Raw genomic sequence first — 7,500 nt, 5'->3', positions numbered from 1 at the left:
GAAATTTCAATGAACAGCAACTTCAAAAGTTGGTCTGCGTATGACTTCAGAAGAATGTGAACTGCTTTATCACACTTTAATGGTGCTTGTATGTTATTTTTATGAAGCGTCTTGTTACATCTTTGTCATTTTTGAAGCTCAACAGTGTCTGTGTCCATTCACTCTCACCTGATACATGTTATAGAAAAGAGCAGCTTGAACATTCTTCTAAACAGCTCCTTTTGTGTTCTACAGAAGAAAGAAAGTCATATGGGTTTGGAACAACACAAGGTTGCATAAATGAGGACAGAAGTTTCATTTTTGGGTAAGCATAAGTGATCCCTTCTATTCACTATTTTATTTATTTGGTTTTGCACATGTCTGTTGTCTTTGCTCTCTGATGTGTGTTTTATATCAGGACACATCCAGACCGCAGATAAATCCTGACACACGTTCAGCGGCTCTCTTATCTGCTCACACACAGTGAAAGGATGAGAATGAACACATGACTGACAGAGAAAGACAGACAGACAGACAGATGAGTAAAACACTAAACGCTGTTCAAATACAGCGACACAAATGAGGAAATGTTGTAACTGTTTTATTTCTGCAGGCGTCTGTGCAGCTCATGATTAAAGCTCCACCTCAGGACGGGTCATTAACCTGCTAGTTATGAGGGAGAGATCTTTCTTTAACTGACCAAAATCTCTCTCTCTATCTCTCTTTTCTTACCTGATTTATAAATCTAATTTTCATTGTTACCAATGTGCTTACTAATTATTTTCAGTGGGGGAAGATGTCCCCCTTAAGAACAATGTGCATTTACTTATAAATTGATATTGCATGTACAGGATGATGATGCATCATGTAATATATTATAATGGGAAATTAATAGTAACATTTACTAGTTTAAATGTGATAGCACAAAACTAAAAATGATGAAGAGTTATCTTACCCAACTATTGGAATACAATGACCCCCTATAGCTGGGGCAAGAAGCACTCCAGGGTAAATTTGTCCCATTCAGACATATATATATATATATATATGTATGTATATATATTCATTTTTGTTTTTTCGATCATTTTGTCTGTGTTAATGCCAACGGCATAAATTTTGCCGAAGGTGTGTATTTTTGGGGGAATGTTGATATTTTAACCTCAGTTCCTATAATACATCTATAATACACTGTGCACACAAAATAGTCACACTCAGGACCTTCAGGACAAAAATGTCCCCATTGAAACCCATTAAAACTGCAATATTTGATCCCAGTGCCATTAAAGCATAAAATCATGAGTTCTATGATATTATGCTTTCATTCCAGAGCCCTGGCTTCAGAATTTACATTTTTAATATTTTCCACCAGATGGCGCCATTTTTCTCATGTTGAGCCTATGGAGTAAATACATGCTTTTCCCCTATTCTCTGTTTGCTGTATTATAGAGCACTGCAGGACAAGTGAATAAATGACGCAGATAAAATTGTGTGTGTGTGTGTGTGTTGGTATGGATGTCAGAGTGTGTTTTGTATGTGTGTATTGAGTAATTTGTGTGTGTGTGTAAAAAACAACAGTGGCATTATGTAAACAAACTGGCATTTAAAGGGTTAAAATCCTGAAAATGAATGAATATTTGGTAGTTATGATCAGGACTGATGTTGGTTAAAAAAATTAACTCATTGAAAGTGGAAAATAATATTAATATATAATATTATTATGGCAGTTTTTTGACGTGGACATTTTTGTCCTGGAAAGACCTCTGAGTAACTTTATTTTATTGATGCACAAGAGTTCATATATGAAAAAATTGAATTTCACTCGATTAGTCTATAGGTTATAATGAATCATTTTTGATACAAATCTAACATATACAATTATTAAACATTAACCTACTGAATTATAATAGTTATTAAATTGAATAATAATAACACTAGTAACAACATGCCTCTGTGGCCCTGTTTCTGAGGGGCATTTTACCCCAAGGATCTAACTTGACCTTTTACTTCAAAATATAAACAATATTGTATATTACACAAATCTAAATACTTTACCTTACTGAGTACACAAATAAACACAAACAAGCACATACAATTTTCCATTACATAACAGAATGTCACAGATCACTATTTTCCTATGACACAAATTGAGATGAATTAAACTCAAAACTGCTCTGATGGAATAAATCTCACAAATGTTGATGTTCAGATAAAATGTCAAGTAGAGGTAAGCCGAGCCCGATGGGACGTCAAATCACCAGGTTTCAGACCAGATTTGCGTCAGTTTTTCAAGTGCATAGTGACTATTTGCATCCCAATAGTGTGATGAAACCACAGGAAGATGGGGTAAATGTGTACTGTTGTCCTAGCAACCGCGGTTCGATTCTGCCCTTTATCCCACTCTTTTTCCCATCTGATTTCCTGTTTCCACTCTTATTATTTCTTTTAATACTAGCTAAAATAATAGATAAAAATGAATATAAATGTTGATTTCATCACCGTGATTTGGTCATGGTGAATATCAGAGAAGGGTTTGATACGGAGGTGGGGTCTGTCGAGTGCACTCATTCCCACAGGTCGGCATCGCTTGAGTGTAGATTGCATCACTGTATTACTTTAGTAATGTAGCAGGATAGGCTGGCCCCTCTGTAAAAGTGATTTGTCACACCCATCATGTGACCAATTATGATCAACCAATCAGCACCCATGCTTTTGTGTATATTAAAGCTCGGATATGTCACCTGTTAGTGTGTCGCTGTCGTGTGGCCGCCCGTTCTTGGGCTGGACTGAATCCCATGTGAAGCATGTGCTACTAGCGGTTTGACTAACTAGTGCTCTTTGTTAAGATAATAATGTTAACGTTAGCATACCTGTTGTAATCGATTTTGAAGATGCTTTTCAGCGCATCGTTCACTCCTAGGTATGTCTACATTTTGTCAATTCGTTGGTTTTGCTTCAAGGCCAAACTGGTGCATGGTATTATTTCCCAGTTTAGTTGGCATCCTCTTGTGTGCCAATCAACTCGTAGCTGCTCGTATGCTCCTACATTGATGTATCCCCTTACAAAAAATCTAAACTAGCTGCCAATTTGCCGCTTGATATTTTCACATGCAAATGAACTTTTGATTCACCACAAATGTTCGGCAGAAGTTTGCAGCTCTTCGCCGGTAGTGGTGAACCTCCGGCAAACCTTTGGCAACAATGGACAATGTGCCGCAAGTGTGCCACAAGTGTGCCGCAAGTGTGCCGAGTGTGCCGCAAGTGTGCCACAAGTGTGCCGCAAGTGTGCCGAGTGTGCTGCAAGTGTGCCGCAAGTGTGCCGCAAGGCTCATATGCATGTGAAAATTATCAGTGATGAATTTGTAGCAAGTTTGCAGCAAATTTGCCATGAACTCTCGATTTTTGTATGGGTCATCATGGGTTTAATAAATGATCACATATTCGGTGTGTAAGCCCATTTAATCTGTGGGGGTGCCTGAGTCAGTTGTGTTCAAATATTTTTTCGTGATTTTATGGTTTCATTTAAGGTACACTTATCGGTCTGGTATGACCGGCGGTATCCTCCCATTACCCATGTTTTTTCCATCATCACTTTTTGTCAGCTGGCCTCTCTGCTGGTAAGCCTCAGCCCTGCAGTTGTTTTATACTGCGTTTGTGTATGATTCATCAGGTGTTGTGATGTGTAATTGCTCTTCCCTCAAATGCACTGCATATGCAGCTAGAAGATCTGTGAGTTTACTTAAAAATTGCATGTGCAATTACCAAGTATTGCAGCGCTATTGAATTGAATCCTCCCTGATTTTATAATTTTTGTTTAACTGTTTTAAATAAAGAATTATCTCTTGCCCTTGTTACACGTAGAACAAACCTGTGTGACCTTTTTATTCTTGTGTCCTGAGTGAAATTCCCAAGCTGTTTCACACTTGCTGCTCCACTCTGCCACAGTATTGTAGTAACCATGTTTTTTGTAATTAATGCAGTTAACCCTGGGTTTACTAACGCAATATGGTGGTAATATAGTAACCATGGTTAATTTTATGGTTACTATAAATTTACAAAAAAATGCCATGGTGAAACTATAGTTTCTGTAGTAAAACCAAAGTTATTTTTTCTACGGTACGGTTGGGTTTAAGGGTTAATGTAATGTGTATGTGGCACTCTAAATAAACACAATAAACACACTGCAGTGATGTCTATATACTGTATGTTAGTATTGAAATATGGGTGCAAATAATATCTGCCACTATTTGCACAGGGGTGTAAATAGCATCTGCCATTTTGTTTTTCACCATGCAGTTCAGAGCTTCCGTTTGTGTGTAAATGATGAAACAAATAAGTCGTAAGTACGTAACTTATTTCATACGTGTGCTTTCACTCACACACATGTGAACCATCATCATCAGCAACTCACAGAAGTAGTTGAGGGCTGTTCACACCAAACATGTTTTTTTATGTAAACACTCACTGGACTGACCATTTCAGCATCTCATTTAGGACTGCTGCATATTTAAAAGCAGATCACAACTTTTATTTGCTAAATATCCACGACTTTTTAATTCCATGATGTTTTAGGGTTTTCATTGACTGTGAGAACCTGCTCCCCACCTTTAATTACACAGTTTTAAAGTAATTTAGTGCAATGATTTTTACAATCAGGGATGAAAAATGAAATGGTTTTCATTTCTGTTTGTTCTGAGCAGAAACAGTATTTTTTTGTTCCAGTTCCTCGTTTCCAATTGGTAACTGGTTAGAACGAAATAAAAGAACAGCTATGTGCTTACGGTGTGTGAAAAACCAGTTTCAGTGTCGCCAGATCTCACAAGAGAAACAAAGAACCTGTTTTGGAAAAACAAGATCAAAATAAGGGATTTGCCTCACCAAAATCAGCAAAAATGAGCAATTCAATTTTTTCCCATGTGGGGGAATTGTCACAATAGAAATCATAAGCATAAACTTCCTTTCAGTTAATGTATTCTTTTTTGTTTGTTTGTTTGTTGTTTTTATTTTCTCCCCTTTTTCTCCCCAATTTGGAACGCCCAATTCCCAATGCGCTCTAAGTCCTCGTGGTGGGTAGTGACTCGCCTCAATCCGGGTGGTGGAGGATGAATCTCAGTTGCCTCCGCGTCTGAGACCGTCAATCCGCGCATCTTCTCACGTGACTTGTTGAGCGCGTTACCACGGAGACGTAGCGCATGTGGAGGCTTCACGCTATTCTCTGCGGCATCCACGCACAACTCACCACACGCCCCACTGAGAGCGAGAACCACATTATAGCGACCACGAGGAGGTTACCCCATGTGACTCTACCCTCCCTAGCAACCGAGCCAATTTGGTTGCTTAGGAGACCTGGCTGGAGTCACTCAAATAAATGTATTCTTAATATAAAATATATCCCCAAAGATATTTAAAATATGTAAAATGTTTCTAAAATCAACTAAATAGCCTAAACCTCTCTCCTGCATGCTTCACACACTATATGTATTTTTACAAAACGTCCCCTTTTATGGCCCGAATGATTATTATTATTTATTTTTTTACCTTGTTTTTTAGCGAATCAAAGCACATGCTCATGTTCTACTAAAAAAGAGAGAAGCCTAGTTTTTTCAAGCAACAAGAAATGATGTAATTCCAAAAATGTACTGTGATAAACCCTTTGGTCTTTGCTTTCATGAGAAAATGATCAGAACATAATTAACCGGTTCATTAACCAGTTACCAGCATTTCAAAATAATGTTTAGACTCTGGAACAATTGAAAGGGATTTCATTCCATTTTTAGTTGCGTTCTGAACCGTTTTTAGTCTCTGGTTACAATATTGCCAAAGCATGTACAACAAAAACAGGGAGAGAGAAAAAGGAAATAATAATGGACCCTTTTCACATATCCAGGATGAAGAGCGGAAGCAGACGCATAGTTGGGTAAACTTGAATGGCGGTGAATGAGGGACAACAGCAAATGTAATTTTTCTTACCCGTTTGCTCCAACAGCAAAAGACAAAAATCAATGATTTCACAGCTTTGCAAAAGAAGATAAAAATATATAGTACTGGATAACAGCAGTAAAAAGTCACTCCCTCAGCAGCTGTGATAGACACCTCATCGCAGCAGTTGTAAATTATTTTTTTAAACATATTCCAGGGTAACATAACACACAGTATAAAAACATTTGCTACATTTACATTTTTAAAGAAGGCAGAAAAGCAGCATAACAGGTCTGTGACAAGGGTCCATAGGAGCCCATTATTGTTCTTTTTATATACAGAATATATATATTAATCGTCACTTTAACAATATTGTGTATATTCTTAGCCGCCCCGCCCCCCCCCCCTCTCTCTCTCTCTCTCTCTCTCTCTCTCTCTCTCGAAGAGGGGATCGCTCCAGCACTGTATCCGTCAGCTGCATGTGTCTCTGGTCACATCACAGAAGAACAGCAGCGCTCACATCACACAGACACACTGCACTGGAATAAAATCATTTACATCACTATCATTTCACTTCTGGACACCTCAGGATAAGTCATCTTTAAATCAGTGGAGTTTTAATGTATGATGATCTCACTCTTGTGTCCTGGAGTAACTCAGATGTTTCCACTGTGTTTATGAAATGTGTGCATGTTTCATCAACCACTGGAAATCTTTGGATGTAACATTCCACACTTTGGATTTATAATGTCATGTCATGGCACTGAGACCGGAGGAGTTCAACTGGACCAGATTTACCATGTTTACCTGCACACAGAGGAACTGTACCTGTAATCATGGAAGTGTTTTCTGTGAGTATACAGCGTTATTCTCTCTCAGTGACAGCAGAATGAATGAAGAATAGAGAGAGACCGGGGCTAGTAGTCACACGCTTTACTCCAGTGAACATTTCTCAATGTTTATTTTCTAAACAGACACAAAACTTAGTCTTTTGAATATTTCCACTGTTATTGCCCAGGAAAAAACTAGATACAGTGGGGCATGTTGTCACAATGGGACACTGACTTGAGAAGAATACCTTTTTGAATGCATACCGTCTAAAGGATGAACAAAGCCATCTTCCACAACATATCTGCTTTTTAAACGTACTTTGGGCTGCTTGATATACAATAATTATGAAACATGAAATTCAAGAAACAACAACAATGTATGAGGTAACAAAAATAGTAAACCATTACTGTGGCCAACAGAAATTGTGATGAATTTATTGAATACGATTAAAACATACTAAACACATGTGACAACTTGCCCCAAACTGATGCTAAAACACAGATGAACCTTTTGAAAATATTTAGAATTTAATGGAACTTGAGAATGATTGCTTTAATTGCAGCGTGCACATGAACAGCACCTGATGATCATGTTCTCCAGCAGGATTTGAAAGAGCATCCTGTGTGCTTTATTATAGTATGCAGTAGTAGTATGCTACATTGTTGTCACGTGACCTAGTTACATTTCTGCAGTGAGTAGCACCCAGTTTTCCTTTTAGAAATAATGAAAATGAAGAAGGTCAAGTCGTGCACATGGCATTGGGGAATACAGTGT

The 7,500-nt window shown here is 37.9% G+C and overlaps 1 protein-coding gene across 1 annotated transcript in view; it reads left to right on the top strand.

The window, feature by feature from the left end:
- Positions 1-6,654: 6,654 nt before the first annotated feature.
- Positions 6,655-7,500, top strand: part of LOC127410709 (muscarinic acetylcholine receptor M5-like) — an 18,458-nt gene continuing 17,612 nt past the window's right edge. The window contains exon 1 of the mRNA XM_051645902.1: positions 6,655-6,746. The gene's annotated coding sequence lies outside the window, so the exon portion shown is untranslated. The remainder of the gene's footprint in view (positions 6,747-7,500) is intronic.

This window comes from Myxocyprinus asiaticus, chromosome 20 (assembly GCF_019703515.2).
Source record: "Myxocyprinus asiaticus isolate MX2 ecotype Aquarium Trade chromosome 20, UBuf_Myxa_2, whole genome shotgun sequence".
NCBI classification, from domain to species: Eukaryota; Metazoa; Chordata; class Actinopteri; order Cypriniformes; family Catostomidae; genus Myxocyprinus; species Myxocyprinus asiaticus.
Note: the sequence above shows the minus strand (reverse complement) of the source record. Positions and strands in the feature narration are given on the sequence as shown.